Raw genomic sequence first — 17728 nt, 5'->3', positions numbered from 1 at the left:
AGGTGCCACTTAAAGCGGGGAGGTATTTAAGGTACCCATAAGGAAATGTCAGATAATGCTGGTGATTTGATCAAGGAGGAAGGTTATAAACAAAGCTCTTTGACAGGGGAGATAGAGCAACAGCACCCCCCATGGCCGGAACCGACCACAAGCCTCCAAGATCCCGAAGATGGGAAAAGCCTATATATACCTCTATGTATGTATAATTCTCTGTCTTGTCATTGTATAAATGGCATTGAATGTTTGCAGTATATGTGTTCTGTGATCCGCCCTGGGTCCCCTTCGGAGTGAGAAGGGCAGAAAATAAATAATATGAATAAACAAATTGTACTTTCAAGAGGCACCAACATTCTTTGAGAAAAGAGGCTAAAGACCTTGTAAAACTACAACTGCAGTGGTTGCATAGCACTGAGCCATAGGAGTTAACATGCTGTCAAAGTGCATTAATTCTACGATATAGATGCATTCTACAACTCTTCCCCATTTTATCCCCACATCAGCCCTGTGAGGTTCTTTCACTTTTAGGTCACTTAAAAATGTAAAAACAAATAATAAAAATTGCAGGCGCTTTGTGATTGCATTGGAAAATCCATTTGAAAATATAGATCCACTGTTGGGAAGATTAACAGAATTTGAGAGTTGGCTGAATTTAAGATCAATAAACAAAAGATGATGATGTTGACAAAAAGATGCAAAAAGAACACAAAAACAATTGATAGGTTGGGTTTCAGAACTTTAAAAGTTACATACCTTGGAATTACTATAAGAAATGTGACTTGTATGTATGATGTTCTGAACATGGTCCAAGTTCTTTCTCATCCCATTGCCAATTGGGAAAGCAAAGGGAGGAAGAAAAAAAAGGGGGGGTGTCTTTTGTTTTGTTGGATTGGTGGTCAATTTACATTCTGCCACCAGAATTAGGAAGGTAAACTGGGAAGGGGCAGTGAGTAGGGCCATCCCCATGTTATCTCCAACCACTGATCAGAACTTACTTAGGCGATCCCTTGTTGTCTTCCAAGATCAGTGTACTGGCGGTGGGTCCGTAGGTGACTGTGGAGCCCTATTCTTGATCTGCATCTTCTCCCACAGTGAGGACATTGGTTTCCAGGTGAAAGGCGGTCCGAGTTGACTTGACACGCCTTCCTCTTGGCACGTTTCTCTCTTTCGCCCTCCATTCGTGCCTCTTCAAATTCTACAGCACTGCTGGTCACAGCTGACCTCCAGCTAGAGTGCTCATGGGCCAGGGCTTCCCAGTTCTCAGTGTCTATGCCAGAGTTTTTAAGGTTGGCTTTGAGCCCATCTTTAAATCTCTTTTCCTGTCCACCAACATTCCGTTTTCCATTCTTGAGTTCGGAGTAGAGCAACTGCTTGGGAAGACGGTGGTCGGGCATACGTGGCCAGTCCAGCGGAGTTGATAGCGGAGGACCATCGCTTCAATGCTGGTGGTCTTTGCTTCTTCCAGCATGCTGACGTGCTGACTACATGAACAAGTTAAAGGATAAGTGGTCTAGTAAGGTGGGTATGGTAACAATGTATAACGACAAAGGAAATATCATGGAAACAGAGTAAATTAACAGGATCAGTTAATATAGTATAGGACATCAGATTGAATGACAATTCAAGTCATGATACAAGTCATGATGATTGAATCCATGGATGCAGAATCTGGAGGCTAATTGTATTTTAAAGATGGGTTACAGAGAAAGGGTTCCTGACAGTTAATTCTTTTTTAGGGTGAATGTTTTAAAATATAATTGTAAATTTCCTTTCGAGATCCAGGTCATGGACAAAAGCAGAACCAAATGTATTTCAGTCAATTAATCTTGGCGTTCTATTTCGTATCATCTTATCCTAGAACTGGAGATTGCTAGGAAACTTAAAATGAACAATATGTTTTTGGAAATGTAGCATCCATTAATTACTCATTAGAAAACTCTCTTCAATCTCACTTAAGTCTGGCAATGCATAAATGCATTTTTCTGCATGACTTCCGAGTGTGCCTCTAGACAAGGCTTTTCTTGAGCAATCACCCAGCCTCATTCATATCATTTTATGCAATGTGTGCGTGTCAGACGTTGGCGGAATCTTCAATTTGTAACACCTCCCCCTCTCCCTGGGCTTCTTCCTTTCTTCTTTTGCCACATGCAACACAAAAAAAACCTATTAAGAAGTAAAAGACAGGGTTACTGCACAATGCATTTTGATTGGTAGTGCTGGGAGACCTCCATTGGCATGCATCCAGGGTCTCTCTGAAATGTATAACATGTTTTGCAGTTATTTTCTAAAAAGAAATTCCTGACAGTTTCTATCTAATACAATAACATCAGTATGGAAAAAGTTTCCATTGCCAAGTATTTTTAAAAGTTCTAGACTAAAAAAAAAAAGAGCTACTCATTTCCTAACAGAAAAGAAGGCCAAAGAAATAAGTACTCATGACCCAGTATACCCGCCTGATCAATGCAAGATATTCAGCTAAGGCATCTGTAGCAGTAGCTGTCCAGCAGGGCCGTAGCCAGAAAAAAGTTTAGGGGAAGGTTGACAATTTCGGGTGGGGGGAGGGGTTGAAAATTTCGGGGAGGGTTGAAAATTTCGGCGGGGGGGTGGGTGGGGGGGTTGAAACCTGCCTCCTAGCTCACGCTGAAGCAAAGAGCGCAGCAGGGGGCAGAGCAACCTTCAATAGCCTGCAGCTCCGCCTCTGTCAACCACCTCCACCAAGTCTGGCCTCCTTAATGAGAGCATTCAACACACACCCCCCCAACTTGGTTGCTTCACTACATCGGCTACTGCTGCAAGTAATGACAGTATGAATAAATTGTCAATATTTGCTTGAGATAGTGCTTACAGTTTTGGAGGGACTCTTAATTTTTTGCATCTCATAGACTTAGCATGGGGATTTGGTTAACCAGTTGAAATTCATGAGTAAACCAGGTTTTTTTAAAAAAATCTGAAACATTTCGGGGGGGGGGGGTTGAACCCCTAAAGCCACCCCTTCGCTACAGGTCTGCTGTCCAGCCTCTTTCTGAAATCACACAGAAAAGGATTCACCAGCAACTTCTATAAGCAATTGGTTCCATTGCCAAGCCATTCTTAGAATTTTTTTTCTAATGTTCAGTCAAGATCTACTCACACCGTTAAACCTGATCCAATCTTCTCCTCCTGGACTCATCACTGAACCTGCTATCCCAGGTTACAGCGGTGGCCAGGGGAGCTTTCACACAATTAAAACTTGTGTGCCAACTGCGCCCATACCTTGGGAAGTCAGACCTGACCACAGTGGTCCACGCTCTCGTTACATCCAGGATAGACTACTGCAGTGCACTCTATGTGGGGCTGCCTCTGAAGACTGCTCGGAAACTTCAAATAGTCCAACGAGAGGCAACCAGGTTAATAACTGGGGTGGCATACAGGGAGCATACAACTCTCATGTTATGCCAGCTCCACTGGCTGCCAGTTTGCTACCGGGCACAATTCAAAGTGCTGGCTTTGGCCTATAAAACCCTAAACGGCCCTGGCCCAATTTACCTGTCTGAACACATTGTTGTTGTTCATTCGTTCAGTCGTCTCCGACTCTTCATGACCTCACGGACCAGCCCACGCCAGAGCTCCCTGTCTGCCGTCACCACCCCCAGCTCCTTCAAGGTCAGTCCAGTCACTTCAAGGATGCCATCCATCCATCTTGCCCTTGGTCGGCTCCTCTTCCTTTTTCCTTCCACTTTCTCCAGCATAATTGTCTTCTCTAGGCTTTCCTGTCTCCTCATGATGTGGCCAAAGTACTTCAACTTTATCTCTAGTATCCTTCCCTCCAGTGAGCAGCCGGGCTTTATTTCCTGGAGGATGGACTGGTTGGATCTTCTCGCAGTCCAAGGCACTCTCAGAACTTTCCTCCAACACCACAGTTCAAAAGCATCCATCTTCCTTCGCTCAGCCTTCCCTAAGGTCCAGCTCTCACATCCGTAGGTGACTACAGGGAATACCATGGCTTTGACTAGGCGGATCTTTGTTGCCAGTCTGATGTCTCTACTCTTTACTATTTTGTCAAGACTGGACATTGCTCTCCTCCCAAGAAGTAAGCGTCTTCTGATTTCCTGGCCACAGTCTGCATCTGCGGTAATTTTTGCACCTAGAAATACAAAGTCTGTCACGGCCTCCACCATTTCTCCCTCTATTTTCCAGTTGTCAATCATTCTTGTTGCCATATATCCCCCTATGAAACATCGCAGAGATTAAGATCCTCCAGGGAGGCCCTGCTCTCTGCCATTGTCACAGGCACGATTGGTGGGGACGAGAGAGACGGCCTTCTCGGTGATTGCTCCCTGGCTACGGAACTCCCTTCCTGGCATGATCAGATCAGCCCCCTCCCTCCTGTCCTTCAGAAGGATAGTAAAAACTTGGCTGTGGGACCAAGCTTTCGGGACAGGGCAATAAAGCAGCAATAGGAAAGATAACCAGGCAAATTAGTTTAGATGCAGATGACCAAGATGGTTTGAAATGGTGCATTTTAATATTGAGATAAATGTTTTTAATGTTTTATGTATGTGTATATGAATTCTTGTCCCGGCATTGAATATTTGCCGTATATATGCTGTGCTCCACCCTGAGTCCCCTTCGGGGTGAGAAGGGTGGAATATAAATGTTTTTTTTTTAAAAAAGTAATTTTTATTAGGAATATAAATGTTTTAAATAAATAAATAAATAAAAATCTTTTTGTGTATATATGTGAGTCTTCTCCACTCTGTTTATTAATAAAGCATAAATCTGAACCAAGACATAGGAGAAGCCTAAAATGTTTTGTCAATGCAAACCTCCACCCTGTCATCTAAATCATTGATAAAAATGATAAAAAGTAATGGCTCTAGAATAAAACTCTAAGAAACCACTCGAGATCTTCTTCATGTTTGAAATGCAGTTATGGATTATGGAAATACGATGACTTGGAAAATCTTAACTTTAGTATTGAGTGATATATCTCTACACTTTATGAACTTGTCTTCATAACTACTCTTCCAAGTCCTAGGCATCTTCTGATTTCTTGATTGCAGACTCCATTCTAATTAATGACTGAACCACAGTATGGAAAATAGTGAACTATTTCAATCTCTTCATTGTCTACTTTAAAGTCCTGTAAATAATTTGTGATCATTCATTTTTTTCTTAACTAGGACTTTGAAAGGCAGTTATAGAAGATTCTGAAATGTAAATTTATTTATTTATTTGCTATATTTATACACTGCCTTTCTCCCCAAGGGGACTCAAGGCAGCTAACAACCACACACTTTGATAAATGTAAAACATTAAAAAAATACTATTTGTGTGGCTGGTTAAAATACAATTTAAACATAATACAATTAAAATGCATTTCAAAACACAGAATACCCTCCAAAAATCCCACAATTGAACAGTAAAGTTAGGATTGTCCATACCATTGTATCTCCTTTGTATAATTGTGAAAAGTGTACTCACTTGAGATCAGAGGCAGCCTTAGGTAATGTTCAACGGTAAGCAAACAGTATTTTGCTTACCCCCCACCCAATCACTGATATATATTTTCTGTTCGTCGTGGGAGTTCTGTGTGCCATATTTGGTTCAATTCCATCATTGGTGGAGTTCAGAATGCTCTTTGATTGTAGGTGAACTATACATCTCAGTAACTACAACTCGCATATATCAAGGTCTATTTTCCCCCAAGAGTACCTCAAGAGCGCCCCTGGGCAAAATCAACTATACTGCAAATGCTTACTTTGCATAATGGGTTGAGCCACCCCTGCTTGAGATGTTCTGGAGAAGAGTTCTACAAAACTTGTGGGCAGCTAAAAAGACTTACAAGTGGGTTCAAGAGCAAATCAAACCTGAATTCTGGCTAGAAGCCAAGATGACTCAGCTGAGTCTGTCAAACTCTGAACATATTATGAGAAAATAAGACTCATTAGAAATGACAATAGTGCTTGATAAGGTAGAAAAGATGAAAGCTACCTTCCAAATGGAGAGATTCAATCAATTAAGCCACAACCCTGAATCTACAGCACCTGAGCAGGGCTGGTGACGGAGTGACTTGGAGGTCTCTTATTTATAGAATTGCTGTAAGTCTAAGTCTGAATCACGTCTGTACGGTATGCTCCAGACAGTGGCTTTCCTCCAGGGTGTTCCCTCATTATTACAGGCCTCATTATTTTCCATGGCAGTTTCTTTCTGTTGGCTTTGTATGATCAATTCTCTCTGCATTATATCTAGGAAGTTTTCCTGTCTTCTAATGCATTAAAGAGACATAACACATAGTTGTAGTGAACTGACCTTCTCTTTCAAGAGAGCTGCCAATTTGCATTTGGGATAGTTGGTGATTTTTTGGCAAAGAGTCAAACATTGCACATACATTGAAATAGACAACAATAGATTATTCTGTCTATAGCTCTCTGCAGAGTTTCATTCTTAATTTTTCTCATAGTCCTTAAAACTTACTTTTGTGGTAGCTCTACTGTTTTCAGGAAATTTAGCAACATTTGACCCATTTGCTCCAGGGTTGCCCAGCATCACCTCTAAGCTTGCATGCTGGTCGCTTCTGTGGCGAGAGAATTAGCCGTCTACGAAGACGTTGCCCAGGGGACACCCGGATGTCTTGCAATCCTGTGAGGAGGCTTCTCTCATCCTCTGTTTGGGTATCAGCCAGCACGTCAATGACTTAAATCTAGAAATAGTTTTCTAAGATCTACAGAGACACTCGCTGGAACACCTCAGCAAGCGAGAGTCCAAAGGTGGCAGGCTCAAACTCAGAACCTCAACCAATGGCTGATACCAAATGAGAGAATCCCCCCTGGGCACACAGAGGACTGGGCGACTTGGAAGGCGCTGAACAGACTGCGTTCTGGCACCACAAGATGCAGAGCCAACCTTCAGAAATGGGGCTACTAAGTGGAATCCTCGATATGCGAATGTGGAGAGGAGCAAACTACTGACCATCTGCTGCAATGCAACCTGAGCCCTGCCACATGCACAATGGAGGATCTTCTTGCAGCAACACCAGAAGCACTCCAAGTGGCCAGATACTGGTCAAAGGACATTTAACCAACTACCAGACTCACAAATGCTGTATTTTATCTGTTTGTTTGCTTTGTTCTGTTAGAAATGTAATATAATTGACTGGTTGATCTGACACGACAAATAAATACCTCTAAGCTAAGCAGAAATCTCTCTCTGTCAGTTTTCCGGGCTATATTGCCATGTTCTAGAAGGATTCTCTCCTGACATTTCACCCACATCTATGGCAGGCATCTTCAGAGGTTGTGAGGTCTATTGGAAACTAGGCAAGTGGGGTTTATATATCTGTGGAACATCCAGGGTGAGAGAAAGAACTCTTGTCTATTTGAGGCAAGTATGAATGTTGTAATTGGCCAACTTGATTGGCATTTAATAATGGTAGCCAGATTTTATTCATTTTCATGGTTTTCTCCTTTATGTTAAAACTAGCTGTCCTCTGCCACGCATTGCTGTGGCCCACATGGGGGTTCTGTGTGGGAGGTTTGGCCCAATTCTATCGCTGGTGGGGTTCAGAATGGTCTGTGATTGTATATGAACTATAAATCCCAGCAACGACAACTCCCAAATGTCAAGATTCTATTTTCCCCAAACTCCACCAGTGTTCACATTTGGGCATATTGAGTATTCATGTAGAGTTTGGTCCAGATCCATCATTGTTTGAGTCCACAGTGATCTCTGGATGTAGGTGAACTACAACTCCAAAACCAAAGGACACTGCTCACCAAACCCTTCCAGTATTTTCTGTTAGTCATAGGAGAACTGTGTGCCAAGTTTGGTTCAGTTCCATCGTTGGTGGGGTTCAGAATGCTCTTTGATTGTAGGTGAACTATAAATCCCAGCAACTACAACTCCCAAATGACAAAATCAATGTTTTTGAGTGAAGGACATACATTGGGTTGTTAGGTGTCTTGTGTCCAAATTTGGTATCAATTCCCCTGGTGGTTTTTGAGTTCTGTGAATACCACAAACAAACATTACATTTTTATTTTTATAGATTGACCACATGCTTGTGGACATTCTACAGGTTTATAAAACCCACTTACCTAGTTTCAAACAGACAAGAGTTCTTTTGCTTGTCTGTTGGAAACCTCTGAGGATGCTTGCCATAGATGTGGGTGAAACATCAGAATGCTTCTGGAACATGGCCATACAGCCTGGAAAACTCACAGCAAGCCAGTGATTCTGGCCATGAAAGCCTTCAACAACATATTTTTATCTCATTTCTCCATACAAAAGGCTCCCAGTGTTGTCGAGCCACGACAACCCCTCCACAAACATTTATGAACTTCAAGCAAGAGATATGATTTTTCCTTTATTTTTCAAACTTTTTCTGATCTTTTGAAGTTCTGCAATTTTGAAACCACTGGAGAGTTCAGAAGGACCCAGCAGCAACTGTACCTTGAACTATATCATATCTAAACCCTTTAATACATGTGTTAAAATGATCTTTCTTGTGTAACTTGTACTGCTTGTGTACTGTATCATTTTCTAAATGTATAAAGCAGTGTCAGATGTATCCTGAAGGCAACTGCTTCCCCAGTGCCTCCTATTTACAGAAGCTCCTCAGAACAGAGATTGCTGAACAATTAAGAAAGATCCCTCCAGAGATCTCCCAAACCAGATAATATCAGACCCTTTGTGTATGTGTGTAAGACAGAGGATCCCTTTATCAACAAGATGGGCTTAGGATGTTTACTTGTTTAACTATGACTGGAGGCTTACCATTCCCATGGAAGAGAAGGCTAAAATAGATATGAATGCATTAGCCTTCTAAAATAGGCAGTCAAACTTCTAGTTATCCAGGATTGTCACCTTTTGTGTTCTAGGCTTCCATCTTTGTCACCACAGAACTGGACACTTAAGTCAATCAAGGAGTCATCTACATACCCACTTCATCATCCCCTTCAGTTTTGCAACCTTCAACATGGGTGTATCTACAATAGTCTGGACCTTTAAACCTACCAATAATCTGTACTTCTTTCAGCCATGGGAATCACCTGCTCTTGTCAGTGACATCAGGGAAATCTCCAGCCAATCCCTATGTGGATCCTAGCTGGCCTGTTTTCTCAGACAATCAGGAGAAGGTATGGGAAGTCTGACTAGCTGTCAGAAGTGTATGCATTATATGAAAGATTTAAAAAGGATGAAAAAATGGGATTTGCCTCGAAAAATCAGAACTGGAAATTATATTAGACAAAGAGAAAAAACTTTAATAGTCAGGCTGTATAAATATATGGTGGTATGGGCATACCAAAACACCTTGTCTCTCTCCTGAGAAATCTGTACAAGGACCAAGTAGCAACAGTAAGAACCAACCATGGAACAACAGACTGGTTCAAGATTGGGAAAGGTGTACGGCAAGGCTGCATACTCTTACCCAACCTATTCAATTTGTATGCAGAACACATCATGCCATGTGCAGGACTTGACGAATGCAAGGCTGGGGTGAAAATGGCTGGAAGGAACAATAACAACCTTAGATATGCAGATGACACCACTCTGATGGCCAAAAGTGAGAAGGAGCTGAGGAGCCTTCTAATCAAGGTGAAAGTGCAAAAGCTGGGTTGCAGTTAAACATCAAAAAACCAAGATTATGGCAACAAGAATGTTTGACAACTGGGAAATAGAGGGAGAAAACGTGGAGGCAGTGACAGACTTTGTATTTCTAGGTGCAAAGATTACTGCACATGCAGACTGCAGCCAGGAAATCAGGAGATGCTTACTTCTTGGGAGGAGAGTAATGTCCAATCTCGATAAAATAGTGAAGAGTAGAGAGAGACATCACACTGGCAACGAAGATCTGCATAGTTAAAGCAATGGTATTCCCCGTAGTCACCTACGGATGTGAGAGCTGAGTGAAGGAAGATAGATGCTTTTGAACTGTGGTGCTGGAGGAAAGTTCTGAGAGTGCCTTGGACTGTGAGAAGATCCAACCAGTCCTTACTTCAGGAAATAAAGCCCAACTGCTCATTGGAGGGAAGGATATTAGAGACAAAGTTGAAGCATTTTGGCCTCATCATGAGGAGGCGGGAAAGCTTAGAGAAGACAATCATGCTGGGAAAAATGGAAGCAAAAGGGAAAAGGGGCCGACCAAGAGCAAGATGGATGGATGGTATCCTTGAAGTGCCTGGCTTGACTCTGAAGGAGCTGGGGGAGGTGACGGCTGACAGGGAGCTCTGGCGTGGGCTGGTCCATGAGGTCACGAAGAGTCGGAAACGACTGAACGAATGAACAACAACAAATAAATATATTCTTGGGTATAACCTGGAAGACAATCAAGTGAAAATCTCCATGATTTTATGGGCAAAAGATCTAGGGAGAAACATAAACTTTGATAACTGGGAAAATCTGTAGAACAAAGGCTTCAAATTTACAGTGGCAACTTCAATTAGAGATTATTTATATAGATGTTACATAAACCCAGCCCTTCTAGTCAAAATAGATAAAGCAAAATCAGGACGCTGCTGGAGGTGTAAAACAAAGAAAGGGACCTTTCCCCATGTATGGTGGTCATGTGAACTGGTGCAGGCCTATTGGAAAAGAATAATAAAAGAAACAAATAAAATGATCCATAACAAAGTAAAAAACAACAACCAGGGATGTGCCTTTTAGGTTTATTCAGTGATAAATTATTGCAGCTGGAAAGAGAAATTTGTCTGTACAGTTTTGCGGCTGCACGCATTATAATTGCCAGGGACTGGAAAGGAGAAAAGTGGAAGGATAAATTGTGGGATTATGCACAGATGGCCAAGATTTCTAGCAATCTGAAATATGAAAGTCATGAAGTTTTTGAAAGAAATTGGAAGTTGGCCTTAGCATATCTGATGGGAGAATTTAAGAAATAAAAACAAGAGGAATTTATTGATCTAGAAGAATAGAGGGTAAAATAAAGCTATGCATAAACTCTGCATAGATCAGTTTCAGGAACCAAGGTAGTGGGTTGCACAGGGGGTGGGTGTTGTGGTTCAACAGCAACAGCATGATGGGAATGAGAGTGCAGATGAGTGTGCAGATGCAGATGTGGGCTTTCAGTTTTCTCAGTCACAGCCTGTAGTTAGAGACAAGCCGCTGTTCTCACAGGAACGGAATGTAGCTGATAAGGCAGTTGGTGGGGATCAAGGTCAAGCTGCCCAGGTGTTGAGACGGAGTTTACGAATAGCGGCCAAGTGTTGAGCTCATCCGTTGGTGGGAAAACTGCTTGTTAGCTGCCTGTTTGATGTTCAATGTTTTGATGTTTTACGTATAAGTAAACTGCCTTGGAGCTGGTTCTGTGTCAGTTCCAACGTTGCTAAATGGCTTGCTTCGGCTTCGGCTCTGGGGCTTGGGAAAAGCCTGCTTCACGTTACCTCATGCTATTTCCTGGACTTTACTCTGCTTCTATGCTTCAAGTCTCCTGCTTTCACTCAAAGGGATTGTATTGGATTTTTACCTTGTACTACTGATCTTCTCACTGCTTATGAACTGCTTTGTTTGAAAACCTCACAATAAACTTTCTACCTCACAATTTTGGCTGGTTTGTCAGAGATAGCAAGGTGAATCTTAGCCTGAGATACAACAGTGGGCTGAGGGGTAACTGTATGTGAGTAGCGGGTTGTCTATATGTGTGTATGTGTATATGTTTGTAATATGTATTGTCGGTGCTTTACAATTTTAAAATAAAATATTTTTTAAAAATTAAAAAGAAGTGTATAAAATGTTTTGTACTTTTCTATGGAGTTACGCCTGTACATTTTGAGCATTGGTTGGTACTTGCAACCCTTTTGGCCAAACTGTAATTAAACCTTTGTAATTTGCCTTCAACCCAGAGTGCTTGTTCTCTGTCCTGGCTGATTTGGTTTAGCAGAAGCTTACCGGGAACTGACCTTCTTATTTGTGATCCTAGTTGAAATCACTTCATCATGAGGGTTTACATTGCCATTATTTATCATAGAGTTGACTTCAGCTTCTGGTAATCATATGACTGGGTGACTTCCAAAGAGCTCCGGTCATAAACTGCCCTGCTCAGGTCTTGCAAATCCAGGACTGTGGATTCCATGATGTAAGCCATCCATTTATAATGTGATATCCCTCTCTCCATTATATATGCTTTACTCTTTTACCTTTTCTGTTCATCCCATTGATCAAAAACACCCTCTTAGCTATCCCATCTGCATATAAAAAGTTGGAACATCAAGTATCTGTCTAAGAAGTAGGCAAGATTTGTTTTGATGGGTGCTAGTGGAAAGAAGTTGGAAGGTATGAAGTCCCAAAGAGAAGGAGATCACTACTAAGAAGTTGTTGTAACAACTCCTCAGAACAGAAACGGTTGAAGGAGAAGAGGAGACGCAGGTTCACAGTTTGGGAATGATCCTGGACTCATCGCTGAGCTTGGAACCCCAAGTTTCAGCGGTGACCAGGGGAGCATTCACACAGCTAAAACTTGTGCGCCAGCTGTGCCCGTATCTTGGGAAACTTGACTTGGCCATGGTAGTCCATGCTCTGGTCACATCCTGTATAGCAGTGGTTCTCAACCTGGGGTCCCCAGATGTTTTTGGCCTTCAACTCCCAGAAATCCTAACAGCTGGTAAACTGGCTGGGATTTCTGGGAGTTGTAGGCCAAAAACATCTGGGGACCCAAGGTTAAGAACCACTGCTGTATAGACTACTGCAACGCGCTCCACATGGGGTTGCCTTTGAAGACTGTCTGGAAGCTTCAAATGGTCCAACAGACGGCAGCCAGATTGTTAACAGGAGCAGCGCTCAGGGTGCATACAACTCCTCTGCTGTGCCAGCTCACTGGCTGCCAGTTTGCTACCGGGCACAATTCAAAGTGCTGGCTTTAGCCTATAAAGCCCTAAATGGTTCTGGACCAATTTACCTGTCCAAATGCATCTCCCCTTATGAACCATCTAGGATTTTAAGATTGTCCGGGGAGGCCCTGCTCTCGATCCCGCCCTCATCATAAGTACATTGGGTGGGGACGAGAGACAGGGTCTTCTCTGTGGTGGCCCCTCGGCTATGGAACGCCCTCCCTAAGGAGATTAGATCGGCTCCCTCACTCTTAATGTTTCGGAGTCAAGTTAAGACTTGGTTATATGAGCAAGCATTTACAAATGCAAAGTAACTAACATAGGAAATGGACTCACTCAACAATGGAATTTGGACAACGTTATTTAACTAGGAGATACTGATGATAATGATGCTGGTTTTTATTGGCTTTTATTGCTTCTGTTGTGGTTTTATATTGTTTTAATGTTCTATTTGTATTTTGTTGTTATGTTTACTGACTTGTTGTAAACTGCCTTGAGTCACCTATAAGGCTGGAAAAGGCGGTATACAAGTATAGTAAATAAATAAATAAAAATAAAATAAAGTATTTGGTTCCTAGAGTATCCCTTCTTCCTGCCTCTCACTCTGCTGCAGTCTGATGGAGTGACTGCTGGCTAAATGCACACAACAAATCAAATCAATAACTTTACACCACTCTCCACTTGTATTTTAATCTGTTCATTCCCTCACATCATACTTCCAAACACTGTCCCTAAAAGAAAGGAAAAAAATGAAATAAGTCTTTATTTCTAACATCAAAAGCCCAGCGATGCTATCTAAGCAGCACAGTCTGGAACTAAACAATACAATGGAAAATTTCATTATCTTGCTCTGTGTGCAGAGTTAATTTGCATTCCCTTGCCTAGTTTGCTGCTGGCGAAAGAACAAAAGGTATGCCTGCAAGCAGGTCCATTTGGCAGGTTTAGTGAAGCTTAATTTAAGCCTTTAGTAAAGGGCGCTAGGGCCTTGCGAGTGTGACAAGAACAAAGCCAAAGGGATCAGATGTCAAATACAGGGTGGTAAACACAGAGATCAGCTAGATTTCGATTGCCGAGGCTGACTTTTCCCCTTTGTGCCTCCTCCTCTCCCTCATTTCCCCAGAGATTTTTGGCCAAGGGTGTTCCAGTTCATAGAAACGATGAAGGCCAATGTGATCGATGGGAACGTTAGGGTTTTTCCCCCCATATAAAGGCAAAGCGGGCTTTTCCCCACTAGAGGATGCCACTGTAATTAGTACTGAATCTTAAACAGCTTTAATTAAAGTACTGAAAGTCTCTGAAACATCTGCTTCTGCCACACATTAGCTCACCACGCAATCTGCTAGTGGCAAGGGAAGTATTTGTATTCTTTTCTTCCACCATCAGACAGCGAAATCCAGTTTCTGAATCTACTTTGTACGTAAGTGCCATCAGGAGGATTAACTCGAGCTCAGACTCAAATAATGTCTTTTTCTTAAATTGCTACTATAACAAATACAGAGGAGAGGTTCAATAAGCATGTGTAGAGGATCTTTCTATTAGTTTTGGATCCATAATTGATAGCATGCCGTGGCTCTGTAAACTTAATGACAGAACTGGGTTGTGTGTGGCCTTCAAGGTGTTATTGGTATTGTAGCTACCTTCATTCTCACATTCATTTTGTGGGGCAAAGAAACATATAGATTGCATATAAGACCAGTAATAACAGAAATGCATTAGTTGCCAACCTGCTTCCAGTCTGACCATTTGGAAGTTTAAATCCTCAGACACTAATTTGTTTAATTTTTTCTTATATGTATGGCTATACATTGTTGCAGCTTTTCAAGTTATTTTAACTATGTTTGTTTAATACAGTGTTTCTCAACCTGGGGGGTCGGTACCTCTGGAGGAGTCACGAGGGGTTGTCAGAGAGGTCGCCAAAGACCACCAGAAAACATGTTAGACATGGGGGTTCTGTGTGAGAAATTTGGTCCAATTCTATCATTGGTGGGGTTCAGAATGCTCTGTGATTGTAGGTGAACTATAAATCCCAGCAGCTACAACTCCCAAATATCAAGGTGTATTTTCCCCAAACTCCACCAGTGTTTCCATTTGGGCATATTGAGTATTCATGGCAAGTTTGGTCCATACCATCCTTGCTTGGTCCATACCATCCTTGTTTGAGTCTACAATGCTCTCTGGATGTAGGTGAACTACAACTCCCAAACTCAAGGTCAATGCCTGTCAAACCCTTCCAGGATTTTCTGTTGGTCATGGGAGTTCTGTGTGCCAAGTTTAGCCCAATTTTATCATTAGTGAGGTTCAGAATGCTCTTTGATCGTTGGTGAATTATAAATCCCAAATCTTAAGGTCTATTTTCCCCAAACTCCACCAGTGTTCACATTTGGGCATATTGAGTATTCATGCCAAGTTTGGTCCAGATCCATGACTGTTTGAGTCCACTATGCTTTCAGGATATAGCTGAGCTGCAACTCCCAAACTCAAGGTCAATGCCCATCAGATCCTTCCAGTATTTTATGTCAGTCATGGGAGTTCCGTTTGCCAAGTTTGGTTCAATTCCATTATTGGTGGACTTCGAATGCTCTTTGATTGTAAGTGAACTATAAATCCCAGCAACTATGACTCCCAAATGACAAAATCAATCCCCCCCCCCCCATATTGGGTATTTGCGCCAAATTTGTTCCAGTGAATGAAAATACATCCTGCATGTCAGATATTTACATGACAATTCATAACAGTAGCAAAATTACAATTGTTAAGTAGCAACGAAAATAATTTTATGGTTGGGGGTCACCACAACATGAGGAACCGTATTAAGGGGTTGCGGCATGAGGAAGGTTGAGAAACACTGGTTTAATATGTGTTTTCCTCCTTTTAGTTATTTATGGTTTTAATCTTAACACACAATTATTTTAGTGTTTAAAATTGTTCGTCTTGTATGCCTCCCTTGGGGGTCCCATAATAAAGAGCAAGATGGAAATATTATAATAAATAAATAATAGGGACGAGCTCTACACCCACTGCTTTCTGCAGTAAAACACGTAGTTATCTCTAGTTTCATCTCACAAGGAATTCAGTTGTGGCAAAGTGGCCACACACATACGTGTTGCTGAAATGTAAGGAAGGAAGAAAATATCCCTGTTCTATATTAGTTTAGCAAGAACAGTCCCAGGGCTCTTCCACACAGCCAGAATATCAACACAAAAAAATTCCACAATATATGCTTTGAATTGGGTTATCTGAGTCCACACTGCCATATATTCCAATTCAATTGGGATTTTATTCAGCTGTGTGGAAGGGACCCCAGTCGATCCTATGCTGTCCCACTTCCTTAGCTATGAAACAACCCAATTTCCCTCTATTTCTCACACCTTACCCTTTCATCTCACCTTGCTTCAGTTGCTGTAACGTGATTCCAAAGGGCAAAAATAGTTGGCATTAAGCTAACACAGAAAGGAGAGGAGAAGAAGAGGGACCGTTTTCTCCTCCTTAAACATACATATCTGGATTTCTCTACTTAAAATAGTAGTTTGCATGCTCTTCCTCATTAGTGGCTTATTCAGTCTTGTCACTTGGCTACACCTTTTAATCCCGCTCTGATATGGCTCAGCTACTCTTCATCTGTCAATTGTTGGTGGGTCTCTTCTTCCCATTAGATGAAATATAAAGAAGGGAGGGAAATGGAGTTTCTTACTTGTCTGATTTTTAATACTCTAACGTTTGCCTTTTCCCCTTGTCTCTTGGCTCCAGTTTTTCCCGCTGCATGCGGAAACGGATCTCTCCATCAGATGAGGAGCTGCCCTCGCCTAGCGTGACGAGACAGCATTGTTGCTGTGCTAACACACTACGGCGTGACCTTTGCGTTTGGGTTTTATCAGGATGTGTCTTCATTATCATATAAGATGGAAATTGCTATGGTAACCCCCTCCAGGCAGCGTGCACACCACTTCCATGGGCACATTAGAAGGGCATCAGAAGGGTCTCGCTAGTCCAACAAGCATCACCTTTTCTCAAACAGACATAGACACACACACCTATATATATCTTGCTCTAACTAGGAAACTAACAGCAAAGCCCTTGGCACTTGGGAGGTTACATTTCCTCTGGCCAAATATGTGTCCCCATCACAAATTAGCTACATTACAATATAATTTGCTACTGTTACAATGGGTAAGATCCAACTGTTGTTCAGGTGAAATATAGCTTACTGCCAGAATAACTGGGATGATGACTCAGGGAGTTTACTAGTCTGAAAGGATCACCAGAGGTTCCTAAATGTAGCTCTTCTCTCCACCATATCAACAATGGATTGACTACAATTGTGGATCCAGAAGTCATCTAGCTGCTCTTGAATCCCCAGAGGAGGAGAAAGAGGAGGAGGACTGATTTTACCCTTGGACAGGAATGGAAGCAGCTTCTTCATTTCTTGGTGTGCAAAGAAGCCATATGGCTCCTGCAGAAGGAGGTATCAAGTACCTCCTTGTGCAATGCCTTTTTGTTAGATGCAGAAGGTCACACGGAAGCTTCTGGGCAGAAGTCTTACCACTGACAAACTAGGTGCCTTCTCATAGCCAGTCAGTGGCTGGGACAAAGAGTTCTGCCCAGCTGTCTTCAGCTGTTCTTCGGCAGCCAACAAAATGGTATTCCATAAGGAAATATATTATACCTCCTTCTGCTATGCTTGTAAAACAGGGTCAGGAAACTTTTGGGAGTTAGGTGGCCAGATAGACCTCCTTGGAGAGCCAGTCTCACACAACCTGCCATGTTCCCCTAGAAAAACCTTTGAATTTCTTTGCCGCCAAAGAAATCTGCAAATAACTGTGCTCCATGACTTTCCCAGAGAGCATGGGACATTCTTGTCAAATATGATTTCAACCTCTCTGGACTTTTTTAAGAAGCAAAAGTCAACTTCT

The sequence above is a fragment of the Anolis sagrei genome, chromosome 6, assembly GCF_037176765.1.
Source record: "Anolis sagrei isolate rAnoSag1 chromosome 6, rAnoSag1.mat, whole genome shotgun sequence".
NCBI lineage: Eukaryota > Metazoa > Chordata > Lepidosauria > Squamata > Dactyloidae > Anolis > Anolis sagrei.
Note: the sequence above shows the minus strand (reverse complement) of the source record.